The following is a 20,374-nucleotide window of genomic DNA, read 5'->3' on the forward strand; positions in this document are numbered from 1 at the left end:
CATTTGTAGCTGATTAACATGTGAGCGTGAGTCCTGGGATGATTTGCAGGTGGATGCTGGAAGCTGAGAAGTTAGTGGGAAGAGCAAGTGCAAAGACTGAGACATGAGTGAGCTTAGTGTATTGAAGAACAAGTAAGGATGTGGTTGGGATGGTGTCCAAGCAGGGCAGTGGTAAATGAAGTCAGGTATGCAATGCTGGGTTTGCTCTAAGTGTGATGGAAGACCTAACAGGACTTAGCGCAGGGGGCTGACATCGTCTGATTAGCATTTAAAAATCTATTCTGGCTACTGTGAGAACTCACTGCAGGAGCCAAGAGTAGAAACAGCAAGTTTATAAAGGTGGGGTCTCTGTGCCCTAGAGTGGGATCATGAAGGCTGGGGAATGGGTGTCAACAGTGGAGGTGGAAAGAGGTGCTCAGAGTTGAAATTCATGTGAAAAGTAGGTCTGCTCAGTTTGCCAGTGTACTAGCCTCGGAGATTCGGTGATAAAGACCAACACAGGGTTACTCCTGGGTTTTGGATCTGACAGCAGAATAAGATAAATGTTGTTCAATACTAATTTAAGTCAAAAGCCAGGATTTGGGGCCAGACTACCTGGGATCCAACAGAGCTTTCTCTGATATGTGACATTAGGCAAGTCTCTGAATGGCTCCAGGCCTCCATTTCCTCTTCTGTACCATGAGGCTAACAGTGCCATTCTCCTAGGGTTAAAATGAATCAACATGTGTACAGAACTCAGATCAAAACCTGGCCCATACTGCAGCTCAGCAATGATCAGTGATTATTGATGCATTTCAGAGGCTTTTGATGTCAAAGCTTAATCATTGGGAACTACTTTTGCTAACAGATAGAAGAATAAATGAATTTGCTCCAGTTCAGTGGGAGTATCTTACAAGCCTACTGTGTACTCAGAATGAGAAAGAACTGGCAAGTCTCCAGCCACAGAGTACTAAGTTAGGAGGGAGGGTAGATCAGCAGCATCCAAGAGCAATGAGTAGATAAGGGCTTGGGAACCAAAGAGAGGTCCCTGTGGGTGAGCACACCAAAAGAGGATTTGGGTCCAGTATCCTGTACCTAATGGGAGCCCAGGTGACAAGTAACAGTACTCCTGCAGCCATTTGCAAATAGTGCTAACTCTGACCTGTCCAGAAGAATTCTATTTGATCATAGCATGCTGTTTTGAAATATAACAGAACTATATTTTGAACAAATTGATCATAAATTTAAGGAGTATACCAAAATAGTTGAACAGGATATTTTAACACTTGAACTTTTAAAAATGGTGTGGCTTTAGTTTCTAAGTTTATTTTTTTTAACATAATGCTTAAAATTTTGTAAAACATGTGATTCATTAAAATACTACTTCACATTCCTTATACCTTATAGAATTTTCAAGGTCATTTCATGTTACTTTTTTTAATCTTCACAAAGAAACACAGCCACTGTCCTGAATTTCCAAACTGAGATACTAGGATCCATTTCTGTTGTCAATGGCAAGAAAAGTGAAATTCACGAATCACTGTGTGGGTAACTGTGACTTCTTCCTTCTTAGATTGTCTTTATTATTTCATGGACACTTCCCACCTCTAGTCCAGGGATTGCAAATGTAAATACCCATAGGGGCTATGCAGAAAATATAAACAGACTTGGTGTACGGACATAAGGATTTGGGGTCCTGCTGAATTGAGGAGTGTAAAGCACCCCCAAAGGCATTTTAGTTGCAATTTGTATTTATAACTTGAATTTTTATGACATATAATTTTATCAAGGCAGAACGAGGCTTGATAGTTCATGTTTTCACAGTAACTTGAAGGTAGAAGGAATCAGGGATTTCTCCCATTTGACAGATAAGGAAACTGAGGTGCAAGTGAATTGATTTCAAGCCAGCAGAAGAGTGTAACTACCAGGTAGTAGTTTTGGAGTTTGGTATTCTAATATGTTTAGCTCTGTGATGCAGAGAAGTTGCTTAACCCCACAGAGTCTTACTTTCCCCTTCTTTATAATGCAATTACAATGTTCATTTTAAAAAGGTAAAAAGAAAACCTGAGAGAAAATACCCAATAGCTAAAAAAATGGAAATATTTTACATATGAAAATAGGCGTGTACTAAGAAGCAAAGCATCTTAATACTAAATCACCAAAATATCCTGGAAATTTTTATGAACCTGAGTAGAGGATTTTATATTTTAAATCATTTTATTAAAGCAAAGTATTGATTCTTATATCATAAAAAAAAGGTATTTGACTACCAAATGGGATCATATGTGTAAGACTTTAGTCAAACATCTGGCATATCACAAATATTTAATAAATAGTAGTTTGGTTAATGGTGCTGTTAATAAAAGGAGAATAACTCAAGTCTATTCTAGGAGCACATTTTTGCCCTTAGCCTACCAAATGACCAGACAGGCAGACTCAAAAGCTTTGTTGAAAATTTGTGCAGGACTCTACAGTGATGAAACCCAAGCCCAAGGGGCCAATGTATTTCTCTTTAAAAATGTCTGTTCAGCAGGTTGGTTTAATGATCAGAGAATAGATATAAATTTGCATATAGGAGAGAAAATCATAGATTCTCAGAGCTGGAGGTGACCTTACTTTTCAGATGAAGAAACTTAAGAGAGGTTAAATTTTAATATAGATGAATTACATTTCATATATTCTTTATATTACATATATTATACATGTCTTTGCACATACACATACATATTCATACATATAGCACAGATGTAGATATATATACACATGCACACGCATTGCTCCACGGGATAGGGTGTGATCTAGAGCGTGAAGACTCCTTTCTTTGAAATGCACGTGTCTGGATATTAGGCTATTATGTGGGTGTGGGAGAAGAAGAAAGGGTGTTAGCTGTCAGTGTTTTACCCCTACCTCACATGCTCTGATTTACCTAACAAACCTAAATTCTGACTCCTCTATGGTTTCGCCTGGCTAATTACCACCCTTATTAACTGAATTCACTCCCCTCAGTCATAACTGTACTGTTCAGTTGGAAACCTATAATGTGTCTGCTTTTAGACTTTCTTTTGGGCAGTCCTGCCACAATCCTGCTAAGCATGTCCTCTACTGCTTAAGTCATGCTCTTTACTTTTAGTTGGTTGTTCAGATAGGGTCTGAGGCACTGGGGTAACCTTGAATGGCAATCCTTCCAGCTCCACTGGGCTTACAGATATACACCACCACACTCAGCCCAGCTTTTTGATTTTCTTAAGCTGGCCAACATCTCTCAAATACTGATGGCTCACTCTCATGTATTGTTTGCTCCTACCTCCCCACTTTTTTGGTACTCATTTAATCTTGATAAGGTCACTGGAAAAAGAGGAAATCAGTGTATGTGGTATAGCTACATTTTTTCCTCCAGAAAAGGTTCATTTGAGTTGTTAAATGAAGTTTGAAAAGGGTGAGGGCTGAGCTCACACAAGGAAGCCCTAATGCAGGGTAATGTATCCTATTAGTCCAGAGATGATGAGGCTTAGTCCTAGGTCAGGGGCTCCTGGAAAGCATGGAGGCAGATACATTTTAGGCATGTTTTCAAGATTGAGTTAAAAAGATTTTATGATACTGGTTTTCATGACTAAGTGGGTAATAACTCTTAAAAATAAGGAAGGCACAAAAAAAGAACATCTTTGAAGAGAAGATAATGAGTTCAGTTTGCCCATTAAGTCATTTTGGGCCTTATCAAAAACTAATGTTTGTACATGAAAACTGAAGGTGTCATAAAGAAAAAAGTGTGGCTAGTAGGGGATATAATTGGAGAAGTATTCATAATCATAACTTTAAAACTTCTGGACTGTGATCCAGTATAAAAACACACACAACCAAACACAAGACTCAAAAAGCATAACTTTAGTTTATTGATATCTACAATATTTTCCATTACCCAATATAATTTAAATAAAATTCTGGTCATAATTTAGCAGACTGATTTAATGACTCATCAACTTGTCATGAAAAACTTTGGGCTATCACATATGGCTGACTAATGGTCTTTAGATAAGAAATTGAGAACATATTACCCAGAGCCATCAATCAAAGATTTTGCTTTAGTGATCAAATTGTAAGTATTTAAAAAGAAACTCCAGTGTGCAGTCATACTAATTAAAGAAAAAGCCAATGGTAAAATTGCTTAGGTTCAATATTATGAATAAGGAAACAAATAATTGCAAGTCTGACAAGGAAATGAATGAGTACTAAATTCTATTGTTCATAAAGGATTGTAGGAAAGCTAATAGATTTAGGCAACATTGAAATGAATTCTTTTGAAAATACCGGCTATGGCAAGAAGTGGAATTTGCACTTGTAGTAAAAATAAAATAGGATGAAGCAAGATGGCAGCTAGAGGGAGGAAGCAGAAAGAAAGCCTCCTATAGTGAAATCTAGGAGAAACACTGGAGACACACTTTGCAGGCATAATCACTGAGAAGAGGCATAACTTTGACCCCTCCACACCTCCAGCTGGCGCAGAGAATCTCCACTTCACGTTAAACAGAGAAACCAGAAAGGGCCCCCAGGCCGCCAGTCACCCATGCCCAGACAGCTTGGGAAGACACGGACCAGGTGAGCTTCGCAGTACCGTGGTACTCCCACAGACAAGCCTGAGCCAGAGCAGCATAGCCCCCTTGACAGACTGACCTCCACCCAGGGAAAAAAGAGAAACCGAGTAATAAGCAATAAGAACAATAAAGACACATGGGAAAGAGGGTGGGGCGCCCTGAGCGCTGAAGATTAGGGGAAGGGAACCCTTCCCGGGACTGTAAATAAACAAGCCAGGCAGGCCAGAGAGGCTCTGGCAGGAGTGGGGGGCGCATGCTCAGCAACCAGGAGCGGGAAAGCTTGTGAGAGTGGTGGAGGGAGGAAAACTCTGCAGGAGAGGAGGGAAGACCCACTTCCCACGTGAACTGTAAACAAACATGGCGGCCGGCAGGAGCAGCAGCACCGCCCAGTAATCAGGAGCAGGAAAGCTTGTGAAAGTGGTGGTGGGAGGAAAACTGCACAAGAGAGGGGGGAAGACCCACCTCCCACCTGAACTGTAAGTAAACATGCAGGCCTGACAATGCGGGTGCAGTGTCACCTTTCCCAGTGAGCTTGGAAAGGGGAAAGGTTGTAACAGAGGCTCCCGCACAGGAGAAATCTGAATAAACAAAGCCTGTGGGACCAGGTGAGTGCTGAGCTCCCCTAGAGATCTGCATAAATAACGCCTCCAGCAACAGCAGGCTGACAGCAGCGGGCAGGCAAGACACAGCTGCAGATACCATTCTTAGAACTGTCTCCAAACTCTTTTTTTTCTTTTTCTCCCTACCCTTGATGAGAGAACAACTGAATTACACCTGCAAGCTGAAAAACTTACTGAAACTGTATTGCATTTGAACTTGGGACACTTGATGGGTTTTGTGTGTGTGTGTGTGTGTGTGTGTGTGTGTAGTTTTGTTCTACTTTATGCGTCCCCTTTGATGAGACAACTACAGAACAACATCTGAGGCACCATCTCCAGGACTGGAGACTGAGATGCACACCCAAATTATTAAGACTGAAACTTCATTGCATTTGAACTTGGAGGTTTTTTGGGTTTTGTTTTTTTTTTTAATTTTCTATTTTTCATCTTATTTTAATTCATTTTTATATATAGATATTTCTTTCATTTACTTATTTTTTATTTTTATTCTTTTTTTTATTTTTTATTTTCAATCCTCTCTCTGTCTCTCTAATGTCTGTTCAGCTTACTGTCAATTAGTACACTAACACTCCCTGTTTATACCTTTGAAACTTTCTTGTCAGAAACCTTGTCTGTTTTCTCCTTCTTGTCTGTGTAGTTGTTTTCCCCCTTTCTTTAACTTCTTGCTTTCCATCTCAGCTCACCCTTCCATTCTAAATATTACCATTGTTATTATTACAAGCTAGAAAATACTTAATTGCACACAGTACAGGGACAGTAACAACACCAAAGACAATGACGGGAAGACAGAAAAAACAGGGAAACCAGTTTCCCCACAGCAAAAAATTAGTACAAGAACCAGAGGGGAATGAAGAAAACAGATACTCAGATACAGACTCCAACAAAATGAAGATAAACTATGCCAAAGGACCCAATGAAGCCCACAAGAATAATTTAAAAGAAGACATACTACAGGTACTCAATGAGAATTTTATAGAGATGATACTGGATATGGTCAACCAAAATGTACAGGAGACACTCAAGAAATTTCAAGACAACAAAAATAGAGAATTTGAAAAAGCAAAAGAAGAAATAAAGGAAACCATAGAAGCACTGTATAAACACCAAAGTGAAACAGAGAACATGATGAATAAACGGATAAATGAACTCAGGACAAAAATAGACAAAATTAAGGAGGAAACCATCCAGGATATGGAAAAACCTCAGAAAAAAGAACGAAACAGAACTGCAAAACAAAATGGAGGGCCAATCCAGCAGAATAGAACAAACAGAAGACAGAATCTCAGAACTTGAAGATGAAATGGTAATTAAAGAAAAAAACCGAAGTACTATTAATTAAACAACTCAAGACCTGTGAAAAGAAAATGCAAGAACTCACCAACTCCATCAGAAGACCAAACTTGAGAATCATGGGCATCAAAGAAGGAGAAGAGGTGCAAGAGAAGGGAATGCGTAATATATTCAACAAAATAATAATGGAAAATTTCCCAAATCTAGAGAAGGATATTCCCATACAGATGCAAGAGGCCTCCAGGACACCAAACAGACCAGATCAAAATAGAACTACCCCACGACATATCATCATTAAAACAACAAGTTCAGAAACTAAGGAAAGAATATTGAAGTCTGTAAAAGAGAAAAAACAAGTAACATACAAAGGTAAACCCATCAAAATCACAGCAGACTTCTCAACAGAAACATTAAAAGCAAGAAGAGTGTGGGGTGAGATCTTCCAGGCACTGAATGAAAATAACTTCAACCCCAGGATACTCTACCCAGCAAAACTATCATTCAAAATAGATGGAGCAATAAAAGTCTTCCATGATAAGCAGAAACTAAAACAATATGTGACCACACAGTCACCACTACAAAAGATTCTGCAAGGGATTCTGCACACAGAAAGAGAAACCCAACTTAACCATGAAAAGACAGGCAGCACCAAACCACAGGAAAAGAAAAAGCAAGACAGTAGAGAGTAACATCAAGTTAGGTACACACAATCAAATCTTCAAACAACTAAGACAACTAAATGATAGGAATCACCACATACCTATCAGTACTAACGCATAATGTTAACAGACTTAAATTCACCCATCAAAAGGCACCGCTTGACGAAATGGATTAAAAAGAAAGATCCAACAATTTGTTGCTTACAGGAGACCCATCTCACCGACAGAAATAAGCATAGGCTTAGGATGAAAGGCTGGAAGAAGATTTACCAAGCCAATGGCCCCCGAAAAAAGGCAGGAGTAGCAATACTTATCTCTGACAAAGTAGACTTCAAACCTACATTGATCAGACGAGATAAAGAAGGACATTCTATACTAATAAAAGGGGAAATAGATCAAAAGGAAATAATAATCATCAATCTGTATGCACCCAATGTCAACGCACCCAATTTCATCAAACATACCCTGAAAGACCTAAAAGCATATATTAACTCCAACACAGTGGTTGTGGGAGACTTTAACACCCCATTATCATCAATAGATAGGTCATCCAAACAAAAAAATCAATAAAGAAATCCAAGATCTAAAATATGCAATAGTTCAAATGGACCTAGTTGATGTCTACAGAACATTTCATCCAACCTTTACACAATATACATTCTTCTCAGCAGCCCATGGAACCTTCTCCAAAATAGATCATATCCTAGGCCACAAAGCAAGCCTCAGCAAATACAAGAAAATAGAAATTATACCGTGCATACTATCTGACCACAATGCAGTAAAAGTAGAACTCAACAACAAAAGTAAAGACAAAAACCATGCAAACAGCTGGAAACTAAATAACTCACTACTTAATGAACAATGGATCATCGATGAAATAAAAGAGGAAATTAAGAAGTTCCTGGAAGTCAATGAAAATGAAAACACAACCTACCGGAACCTATGGGACACAGCTAAGGCAGTCTTGAGAGGAAAGTTTATAGCCATGAGTGCATATATTAAAAAGACTGAAAGATTCCAAATCAATGACCTAATGATACATCTCAAACTCCTAGAAAAGCAAGAACAAGCAAATCCCAAAACAAATAGAAGGAGAGAAATAATAAAACTAAGAGCTGAAATCAACGAAATAGAAACCAAAAAAACCATACAAAGAATTAATGATACAAAAAGTTGGTTCTTTGAAAAAATAAACAAGATCGATAAACCCCTGGCAAACCTGACTAAAATGAAGAGAGAAAAAAACCCAAATTAGTAGAACCAGGAATGCAAAAGGGGAGATAACAACAAACACCATGGAAGTCCAGGAAATCATCAGAGACTACTTTGAGAACCTATATTCAAATAAATTTGAAAATCTTAAAAAAATGGACAGATTTCTAGATACATATGATCATCCAAAACTGAACCAAGAGGAAATTAATCACCTGAATAGATCTATAACACAAAATGAAATTGAAGCAGCAATCAAGAGTCTCGCCAAAAAGAAAAGTCCAGGACCTGATGGATTCTCTGCTGAATTCTATCAGACCTTTAAAGAAGAACTGATACCAACCCTCCTTAAACTGTTTCAGAAAATAGAAAGGGAAGGAAAACTGCCAAACACATTTTATGAAGCCAGTATTACACTTATCCCAAAACCAGGCAAAGACACCTCCAAAAAGGAGGACTATAGGCCAATCTCCTTAATGAACATTGACGCAAAAATCCTCAACAAAATAATGGCAAACCGAATTCAACAACACATCAAAAAGATTATTCACCACGACCAAGTAGGCTTCATCCCAGGGATGCAGGGGTGGTTCAACATATGAAAATCAATAAATGTAATAAACCACATTAACAGAAGCAAAGACAAAAACCACTTGATCATCTCAATAGATGCAGAAAAAGCCTTTGATAAGATCCAACACCATTTCATGATAAAAGCTCTAAGAAAACTAGGAATAGAAGGAAAGTACCTCAACATTATAAAAGCCATATATGACAAACCTACAGCCAGCATTATACTTAACAGAGAAAAACTGAAACCATTCCCTCTAAAACCAGGAACCAGACAAGGATGCCCACTATCCCCACTCCTATTCAACATAGTACTGGAATTCCTAGCCAGAGCAATTAGGCAAGAAGAAGGAATAAAAGGAATACAAATAGGTAAAGAAACTGTCAAAATATCCCTATTTGCAGACGACATGATCCTATACCTTAAAGACCCAGAAAACTCTACTCAGAAGCTTCTAGACATCATCAATAGCTATAGCAAGGTAGCAGGATATAAAATCAACATAGAAAAATCATTAGCATTTCTATACAATAACAATGAGCAAACTAAAAAAGAATGTATGAAAACAATTCCATTTATAATAGCCTCAAAAAAAATCAAATACCTAGGTGTAAATCTAACAAAAGATGTGAAAAACCTCTACAAGGAAAACTATACACTTCTGAAGAAAGAGATTGAGGAAGACTATAGAAAGTGGAGAGATCTCCCATGCTCATGGATTGGTAGAATCAACATAGTAAAAATGTCTATACTCCCAAAAGTAATCTACATGTTTAATGCAATTCCCATCAAAATTCCAATGACATTCATTAAAGAGATTGAAAAATCTACTGTGAAATTTATATGGAGACACAAGAGGCCAGGAATAGCCAAGGCAATACTCAGTCAAAAGAACAATGCAGGAGGTATCACAATACCTGACTTCAAACTATATTACAAAGCAATAACAATAAAAACAGCATGGTACTGGCACAAAAACAGACATGAAGACCAGTGGAACAGAATAGAGGACCCAGATATGAAGCCACACAACTATAACCAACTTGTCTTTGACAAAGGAGCTAAAAATATACGATGGAGAAATAGCAGCCTCTTCAACAAAACCTGCTGGGAAAACTGGTTAGTAGTCTGCAAAAAACTGAAACTAGATCCATGTATATCACCCTATACCAATATTAACTCACAATGGATCAAGGATCTTAATATCAGACACCAAACTCTAAAGTTGATACAGAAAAGAGTAGGAAATACTCTGGAGTTAGTAGGTATAGGTAAGAACTTTCTCAACGAAACCCCAGCAGCACAGCAACTAAGAAATAGCATAGATAAATGGGACCTCATAAAGCTAAAAAGCTTCTGTTCATCAAAAGAAATGGTCTCTAAACTGAAGAGAACGCCCAGAGTGGGAGAAAATATTTGCCAACTATACATCAGACAAAGGACTGATAACCAGAATATATAGGGAACTTAAAAAACTAAATACTCCCAGAACTAATGAACCAATAAAGAAATGGGCAAGTGAACTAAACAGAACTTTCTCAAAAGAAGAAATTCAAATGGCCAAAAAACACATGAAAAAATGCTCACCATCTCTAGCAATAAAGGAAATGCAAATTAAAACCACACTAAGATTCCACCTCACCCCTGTTAGAACAGCCATCATTAGCAACACCACCAACAACAGGTGTTGGCGAGGATGTGGGGAAAAAGGAACCCTCTTACACTGTTGGTGGGAATGTAAACTAGTACAACCACTGTGGAAAAAAATTTGGAGGCTACTTAAAAAGCTAGACATCGATCTACCATTTGATCCAGCAATACCACTCTTGGGGATATATCCAAAAGACTGTGACACAGGTTACTCCAGAGGCACCTGCACACCCATGTTTATTGCGGCACTATTCACAATAGCCAAGTTATGGAAACAGCCAAGATGCCCCAGCACTGACGAATGGATTAAGAAAATGTCGTATCTATACACAATGGAATTTTATGCAGCCATGAAGAAGAACGAAATGTTATCATTTGCTGGTAAATGGATGGAATTGGAGAACATCATTGTGAGTGAGGTTAGCCTGACCAAAAATTGTATGTTCTCCCTCATATGTGGACATTAGATCAAGGGCAAACACAACAAGGGGATTGGACTTTGAGCACATGATAAAAGTGAGTGCACACAAGGCAGATGTGAGGATAGGTAAGACACCTAAAAAATTAGCTAGCATTTGTTGCCCTTAATGCAGAGAAACTAAAGCAGATACCTTAAAAGCAACTGAGGCCAATAGGAAAAGGGGACCAGGAAGTAGAGAAAAGGTGAGATCAAAAAGAATTAACCTAGAAGGTAACACCCATGCACAGGAAATCAATGTGAGTCAACTCCCTGTATAGCTATCCTTATCTCAACCAGTAAAAACCCTTGTTCCTTCGTATTATTGCTTATACTCTCTCTACAACAAAATTAGAAATAAGGGCAAAATAGTTTCTGCTGGGTATTGAGGAGGTGGGGGGGGAGAGGGAGGGGGCGGAGTGGGTGGTAAGGGAGGGGGTGGGGGCAGGCAGGAGAAATGACCCAAGCCTTGTATGCACATATGAATAATAAATAAAATAAAATAAAATAAATGTTTCAGTAAAAGCTTTGCAACTTGAAATAGGTCTGCAGCATCTTCTTACTGGAGCCAACCCTAAAATCACTGCTATAAAGAATGGATTGTATATTTTTGCCTTCCTGTGTGGTTAACTATACATCCCTGAGGGGCCAGACCCTTCATATAGCTTCTAAGCAAATTTTTGTTTGTCTGTTATTTGTTTTGTTTTGTTTTTAAAAAGAGCCCTGTAATCTACTCATTTTTATTTGCATTTTAGCACCATTTACTGAATACCTGCTATGTGCAAGATCATAGAAAAAGGTGGAGATAAATAAGATAATTCCTGACTTCCAGGCTCTCACAATCTTGTTGGGATGTTAGAAACAGAAATAAATACCTCTGAGAGCAAGAGGATTGTCAGAGATGCTCCACTAGACATGCAAAGGACAACAGGAGGTCAGCAGAAAAAAAACTTCCTTCAGCTCCAGACCATAGCCTTCTTCTCACCTTTCATTTCTCCCCTCAGTCTTCTCCCCAGCAAAGTGTTCTCTGACCACTTTGACTAAGGCACTGTGTACACCATCTCCCCAGTAACTTTATCCCATTAACCTGCTATATCCTACATGGCAATTCTTATCAAGAATTGTCTTGATTGTTTAAATAAATAGTAACCATATGTTGTTAGGAAAGATTTGTCCAAGGCACAAGGATGTACTAGATAGGTTATTCCAAGTAAGGTTCCAGATCTAGGTGACAAGTACCAAAGGAAATATATACAAATCAGTAGTATACCTTCCTGTCTGTCACCAACATTAAGGACATGAACCAAGTTATCAGAGGTAAAAAGGAAGGGGAGTTTTGAAGAGGAATTTACTTTGCTCAGATTGAGTTCCATTCTCTCGATGGGGAGGAGAGGATGTCCTTCCATGCCATATAGGCCCTAGCGAGAGTGTTCTAAGGTAAACACCTTGAAGAGGTGGAGGATGTATAGGTAGCTACCTGCTATAGTATTAAAAATTACCTGGAAATGTTGTGGCTTGAGAGAACTTATCATGACCATGCTTGATGTCTCTGTCGGTCAGTCATTCAAAAAAGATACATTGGGGAAGGCCCATGTCTGCTTCAAAACAATGTCTGAGGTCTCAGGTGGGTGACTTGAACAGCTGGGGCCAGGAAATGGTGTCTGACTATGTATGTCAGTTTGTCTTTCTCTCCTCTATCCCTCAATGTAGTTAGCAGAATTTCCTCTTCTTTTTTCCTTTTGTAGTAAAACAAGAAATAAATACAAGAACATTTTACTTTTCTTCATTGTTGACATAGTGTCTCTCCTACATAATTTTATTGGGCCCATGTAAGTTGATCTCCATTTCATAATAAAGGTGTTGAGGCTTCGAGTCTGGAAGAAACTAACATTAAGTTCAGGTTTGAAGCCTATACCTGAACCAACTCTTTTATTCCCACTTCCAGTGTTCACTCCATGCCTGCTCACACAGAGCCCATATACTCCATGTTCACTGCTCACTATACACACTGAAGTCACATGGAGTCATACCCACTGAAGGAGGTCAGAAAGCAGCAGCCCATGGCTTGTCAAGACCATGGAGGCTTCCAGCTCCCCAGGGAGATGCTAGCATTGCTGACCTTGAGACAATGATGACTTCAGCCAGAGGAACAGGTATAAGCATTCGTACAGGGATTTTAGAATGAGGAGTTCAGTAAAGGTCGGGTTTAATACTATGAGCACCCTTCTGATGAATATGCAAATGTGGCTGGTAAACATTTACTAAACAGCAATGTTAAACCACTTTGAAAGGGGTGTGTCAGAAACATGGTAATAAAATTAATCCTCTTCACCTGTGAATTTTCAGGGGCCTTGGGTTCCATCCAAAAAACGTCTGACTTGAGTTTGCTTTGCTTAGAGCCTCTTGTGTAAACTTGATCTTAATGGAGAATGAAGCTTCTGGGACTGACACAAAATAGAAAGTGGTTAAAGACACAACTGTAAATTTGCCCTATTAAAGGACTACAGGCTAAGGGTACCTCAGTTGTGCCTGTCCATCCAGGATGACTGTTCTGGGCACCTTAGTGGCTGATGTGGTCCCTGCTCAATTGATTCATCAGACAGGACTGATAATTGAGAAGATGGTCACAGTGATTACATCAGGCCTTCCACTGTCTGGCAGAAAAGCTAGGGAGGGGAGGCACTGAATCTTAAGTGTTTAAAGGAGACTTTTTCTCTTTGGGGCATAGGAGAATAAGGCCACTTCTGAAAAGCACTCTAGACCAGATCTCAAGAGAAAGATGAACCAAGAAGATCCCAAACTGATAAGCACTGTGGCAGCTTTTGGGACACAGAAACAATACATGACAAATTTCTTATTTAGGAGATGCTAATCTTCAGGTGGGGGATCACTCATTTATTCACTCAATCTGTGGTGGTCATTTGTTATTTAGGGTCATCCAGCATTAGTGCACCCTTCTTTAGGAAATACTATCTAAAATTCCTTTGGGGGGGATTCCACCTTTTCCCCCTTAGAACAGTCAGAGACTGCTTGCTCTGCCCTCAATCCAGTAACTGGGTCTGTGACCCTAGTTAAGCCAACCAGATTCTCTCACAAACCTAGAATTGTTTGTGTGTGCAGAAATGACAGAGAGACATTGGAATGGATTCCCCTGGCGATGGTCCATTATTTATTATTTCTTGCTTCTTAGGTCTCTAAATTTGCCCTAGTTTCCATCTCATGAGCCTGCTCCTGCAGCCTCATTGCCAAATTTGTAACTTCCTGGTATCTTCCTAGTGCATGCATGTTTGTTTATGTTAACCAAATCCCATTTCTGTTACTTGCAGAAACATACCACTCCACCCCACCCAAGGCTCCAACCATTCATTTATGGTCTTCACCACTCAACCATGCTCCAGGAATAAAAAGATGACTAGAACTCTGTCCTTAGGGAGCTCATCATGAGTCAGTGACTCATTGTGTACAACAGGATCTAAGCTAAAATTAGATCAAGAACAGACGAGTCTTATAGGGACAATATCAGAGAAACTGTATTCTTGCAGGGTATGAGAAGGCTTCACAGAGGCCATGGCATCTATCCTAACTTTCTTTTCTTTTTCCTTTTTTTTTTGCAGTACTTGGGATTGAACTCGGCCTTATGCTTGCTAGACAAACACTCTATCACCTGAGCCATGCCCCAAATCCCTTTGGTTTTTACTGTGTTTTTCAGATAGGATCTCAAGCCAACTTTGCCCAGGTTGGCCTAAAACTGCGAGAGTCCTATTTCCACCTCCTGAGGAGCTGGGTTTACAGATACACACCACCATACCCACTTGTTTTGACACAGGGTCTCACTAACTTTTGCCTGGAGCCTGCCTTGAACCACATCCACCTGTCCCTGCCTCCTGAGTAGCAGCATGTGCCTGACCCTATCCTAATTTGTAAAGGTGGAATATAGGTATGCCAGATTCAAGAATGAGAAATGTGTGCAATTCAGGCGAAACCACAACCGTAAAGGCTAGAAGTTAAGATTGGAGCCGAGATTAGGCGATGTATGGAAAAGAAAATGTTAAAGCATCATAATATTTACACTGTGTTTCAAAGTTGGCAGAAACAATTCCATTGACTGTTTTTATGCAATTTTGAGTATTACCAAGCTATAGAATTTTGTGAAGATTTTGCAGTCTCAAAGCTATCCAAGATTTCTCCTAATTCCTTCAACCACATGTCTCAAAGCATGTCTACAAGGGTCAGATGGAGTCAAAACTATTTGTTCTCTCTGTTTCCCTGTCTAACAGGGTTAATCCTCATAGTAAAGACTGGCATATGCTTCATTTTCTTTTCTCCTTTTAATCTCTAGAAATGAGCACAGTGCCTGGCACAGAAAAGAAATTTAGTGTATTTATTAAGTCAATGAATTAACAAATATTTATCAATAACGAAATCAGTAGCCAGGATTTGGAGAGCATTTGCTAGGTTCCTTGATCTCGTGTGAGTCATCATCGAGGGCGTGAGGGAGAGTGATGAATCTCCTTACTTTCTGCCGGTGTTGACCCTGGATAGCAAATTAGGCCTTCTTAGCCACATCCCAGTTTTCAAATAAAGAAACTGAGTCTAAGAAATGTATGGAATTAAAACGCTGGCTGCATTATGAAGGTCTGGAAAGGCAGCCTGTGGATCTTGGATTGACTCAGGAAGCATAGACTCTAAAGGGAGATAAACCCGTGAGCTTTCCATCAAAATAGGGATGTTCATCCCATGCAGGGTTTTCCATCCTGCAGTATTGGTGGACAGAGGACTGAGACTCTGTTCATGGAAAGAGAAACAAATGAAAAATAGCCCAGTTAACCAGGCACCATAAAAAAAAGAAAAAAAAAATCCTCCCTTTTTAATTAAAATTAAATGTCCACTGTAAGAAAAAAAAAATAGCAAGCAACAAATACCCACCGCCTTGTTTAATCACCTGTGATGAATTATAATTAGGATTTGAAAATTATTGAACTTTTTTCCCCCTGTTCACCTTGGAGCTCTGAAGGTGAATTTCAAAGAGTGCAGGAGGAATGAATATTAAAAAGTTTGTTTTATACTTGAACGCCAGAGCTCCCATCTCATTTTTCCATTAAAGCTCAACTTTTGAATTTTTTCTCCACTTTGCAATAATTACATCTTCCGCCTGACAACTCATTACATGACAATGCTTATGCTAATACGATTCTATAGGCACTGGGAGAGCAAAGCACTGGCTTTTCAGGGATGGGCTTAGAGGGGCTTTTTCTTTGTGGTTCAAAGAGGAGGCCCTGCTTCAACCCAGCCTGCCTGGGCTCCAGGAGCCTTGCATTGACAAGCCTGGCTTCTTTCACCTTTCCTGACAGATAAGCAGTATTGGCTGTGCAACCCTGCCTCCCAGGCACCTGGAAGCTGGTCTATTTCATTTTATTTTAAATCCTTCTTTGTTCTAGAAAGGCAGGAAATGAAATTATTTGTGAGAAGTTTTCTGTTTCAACAATGGGACAAGCCCATTTGTCTTACTCACCCTGGAGTGGTGACATTTTTAATTTTTCTCAGTACTGTGATTGTTACTCTGATCGATTCTGTGTACAGCTGTTATTGAGTCCCTACTCTGTGCCAGGCCCTGGAATGTGGGGGAAAATTATGGCAACCAAGGCTTCTCTGACTTAGTGACTGCCTGCACTGAGATGATGGTTTTGGTGTTTTGTTTGCTTGTTTTTGTGCAAATATGTATAACTGTAGACAATCGTTCTACACCATGACTTGTTCCCCAATATAGTAGCATCACTACAGGATCAGAGACGTCCATACATGGCAGTGGTAGGATGATATGTGGGTGGGGCCAGGCTTCCCCTGAAAAGGTATCACATGGGTGTTTCCAGACCAGAGAAGGATAGGTGCACAGAGGATGTGAGATACTGTAGGGCAGTGGGAGGGGTAGAAGGGGAGGTGGAAAGAAAAAAATTATGGACACCCCTGGCCAAGCACCAGTCCAAAGTGAGGACAATAGTGTTTAGGGAACTGCAAGCTGTTCTGTGGGGATGCAGAATGGTCACAGGGTGCTATTTCACAGGACTGTGTGCACCAGCCTAAGAACTCAGAGCTATTTCCATCTTCAGAGCTTTGTGCAGTCAGCTGTCAGAGGTTTGTAACTGGGGAATGAGTGGCTTTGCTTAAAACCTTTGACATACCCACTACCAGCTGAGCACCTGCAAAGCAGGTGTTCTACACACATTATCATACGCAATCATCACACCCACTGTCAGCAGTTATTATTGTCTACATTTTCTCTTTTACAAATCTGAGGCTAACTAAGCAGTGTTTGTAACTTGTTCAAGCTCCTGCTGCTGCTTGTCAGTGACAGAGTCAATTTTGTCCCTGGTGGGGAGAGTCCAAGTCCAGACCCTGCACTACACCGGGCTATTTCCAGCCCTTCTGGAAAGATTGTCAAGTGCCTTCATCAGCTTTCTGAGGTTCCTTAGGGAAGGAAGGCAGGGGGTGTGATCCTGCCTTGTGCTTTTTGAAATCACTGCTCCTAGGGAATGTTGGAGAAGCCAGAGTGCCAGGAGTGTCAATGAGATGTGTTTTCAATCCAGGCTCCTCCAAATACAAATACCACTTGATCATCTCAATAGATGCAGAAAAAGCCTTTGATGAGATCCAACACCACTTCATGATAAAAGCTCTAAGAAAACTAGGAATAGAAGGAATATACCTCAACATTGTAAAGGCTGTATATGACAAACCTATAGCCAACACCATACTTAATGGAGAAAAACTGAAACCATTCCCCCTAAAATCAGGAACGAGAAAAGGGCACCCACTATCTCCACTCCTATTCAACATAGTACAGGAATTTCTAGCCAGAGCAATTAGGCAAGAAGAAGAAATAAAAGGAATACAAATAGGTAAAGAAACTGTCAAAATACCCTTATTTGCAGACGATATGATCTTGTACCTTAAAGACCCAAAAAACTCTACCCAAAAACTTAGACACCATAAACAGCTACAGTAAGGTGGCAGGATACAAAATCAACTTACAAAAATCATTAGCTTTTCTATACACCAACAACAAACAAACTGAGATGGAATATATGGAAACAATTCCATTCACAATAGCCTCAAATAAAAAAAATCAAATACCTAGGAGTAAACTTAACAAAGGATGTGAATAACTTCTACAAGGAGAACTATAAACCTCTGAAGAAAGAGACTGAGGAAGACTACAGAAGGTGGAAAGATCTCCCATGCTCATGGATTGGTGGAATCAACATAGTAAAAATGGCTATACTACTCAAAGCAATCTACAGGTTTAATGCAATTCCCATCAAAATCCCAATGACTTTCATCACAGAGATTGAAAAATCTACATTAAAGTTCATTTGGAAACACAAGAGACAGAGAATAGCCAAGGCAATACTCAGCAAAAAGAGCAATGCTGGAGGTATCACAATACCTGACTTCAAACTATATTACAAAGCTATAGCAATAAAAACAGCATGGTACTGGCACAAAAACAGATATGAAGACCAGTGGAACAGAATAGAGGACCCGGATATGAATCCACACAACTATACCCACCTCATTTTTGACAAAGGTGCCAAAAATATATAATGGAGAAAAGACAGCCTCTTCAACAAATATTGCTGGGAAAAGTGGTTATCTGTCTGCAAGAAACTGAAACTAGATCCATGTCTATCAACCTGTTCTAGTAGCAACTCAAATTGGATCAAGGACCTAAATATCAGACCTGAATCTCTGAAGTTACTACAGGAAGGAGCAGGAAACACTCTGGAACAAATAGGTATAGGTAAAGACTTCCTCAATAGAACCCCAGGAGCCCAGCAACTAAGAGAAAGGATGAATAAATGGGACTTCATAAAATTAAAAAGCTTCTGCACAACAAAAGAAATGGCCTCTAAACTGAAGAGAACACCCACAGAATGGGAGAAAATATTTGCCAGCTATACATCAGACAAGGGACTGATAACCAGAAAATACAGGGAACTTAAGAAACTAAACTCTCCTAAAATCAATGAACCAATTAAGAAATGGGCAACTGAACTAAACAGAACTTTTTCAAAAGAAGAAATTCAAATGGCCAAAAAACACATGAAAAAATGCTCACCATCTCTAGCAATAAAGGAAATGCAAATCAAAACCACACTAAGATTCCACCTCACCCCTGTTAGAATAGCCATCATTAGCAACACCACCAACAACAGGTGTTGGCGAGGATGTGGGGAAAAAGAACCCTCTTACACTGCTGGTAGGAATGCAAGCTTGTGCAACCACTCTGGAAAAAAATTTGGAGACTTCTTAAAAATCTAAACATAGATCTGCCATATGATCCAGTAATCCCACTCCTGGGGATTTACCCAAAGGAATGCAACACAGTTTACTCCAGAGGCACCTGCACACCCATGTTTATTGCGGCACTATTCACAATAGCCAAGTTATGGAAACAGCCAAGATGGCCCACCACTGATGAATGGATTAAGAAAATGTAGTACTTGTTAGGAAAAATGCTGCTCACAAAGAAAGCTCAGAGAAAAGTCTCATGTCCATAGAGCAAAGTTTAATGGCAGGTCCAAACTGCCAGGCTTGCTGGGGGGGAAAAGCTGGGCCAGGTGTGGCTTTGACAGAAGGGGGAGGGTAAGGAAGTTAGTGCATGCGCAGTAGTCTCTGGCAGGGGTGGGGCTGTCTTACAGGGGGAATTTCTGTTAAGGGGCGGGGCTGCCATTTTTGCTGATTCACAAAATGGCGACATTATTACTCTATCAGTATTTGTACACAATGGAATTTTACTCAGCCATAAAGAAGAATGAAATCTTATATGCAGGTAAATGGATGGAACTGGAGAACATCATTCTGAGCGAGGTTAACCAGGCTCAGAAGACCAAAAATCGTATGTTCTCCCTCATATGTGGACTTTAGATCTAGGGCAAATGCAGCAATGTGGTTGGACTTGGATCACATGACAAGGGGAGAGCACATACAGGAGATATAGGAATAGGTAGAAAAACCAAAACATGAAAGCGTTTGATGTCCCCACTCCAGAGGAACTGACACAGAAACCTTAAAAGGACAGAGGTTATCCTGAGCAGGGGATCGGGAACCAGTGAAAAAAGATCAGTTAGAGTTGAATCAACATGGTACGTAACACATGGATACAAGAAAGCAATAGTAGGAATTTCTCTGTATAGCTATCCTTAACTAGCAAAAACGTTTTGTCTTCCTTATTATGCTATGTCTTTTCTTCAACAAAATTAGTGATAAGGGCAGAACAGGACCTGCCTGGAACTGGGGGGAGGGGGCGGCGGGGGAGGGGAGGGGGCAGGGTGGAGAAATGACCCAAT

General features: G+C 39.8%; 1 protein-coding gene and 1 long non-coding RNA gene across 2 annotated transcripts in view; one reads left to right on the forward strand and one right to left on the reverse strand.

Moving 5' to 3' along the window:
- Dab1 (DAB adaptor protein 1) overlaps positions 1 to 20,374 on the forward strand; it is a 1,106,217-nt gene that overhangs the window by 547,963 nt on the left and 537,880 nt on the right. The window lies entirely within an intron of this gene.
- LOC141424933 (uncharacterized) overlaps positions 1 to 20,374 on the reverse strand; it is a 98,126-nt gene that overhangs the window by 69,127 nt on the left and 8,625 nt on the right. Inside the window, exons 2-3 of the long non-coding RNA XR_012449899.1 lie at positions 13,360 to 13,471; positions 12,527 to 12,763 (exon numbers count right to left, since the gene is read on the reverse strand). This is a non-coding gene — a long non-coding RNA (uncharacterized lncRNA). The remainder of the gene's footprint in view (positions 1 to 12,526; positions 12,764 to 13,359; positions 13,472 to 20,374) is intronic.

This window comes from Castor canadensis, chromosome 7 (genome assembly GCF_047511655.1).
Source record: "Castor canadensis chromosome 7, mCasCan1.hap1v2, whole genome shotgun sequence".
NCBI classification, from domain to species: domain Eukaryota; kingdom Metazoa; phylum Chordata; class Mammalia; order Rodentia; family Castoridae; genus Castor; species Castor canadensis.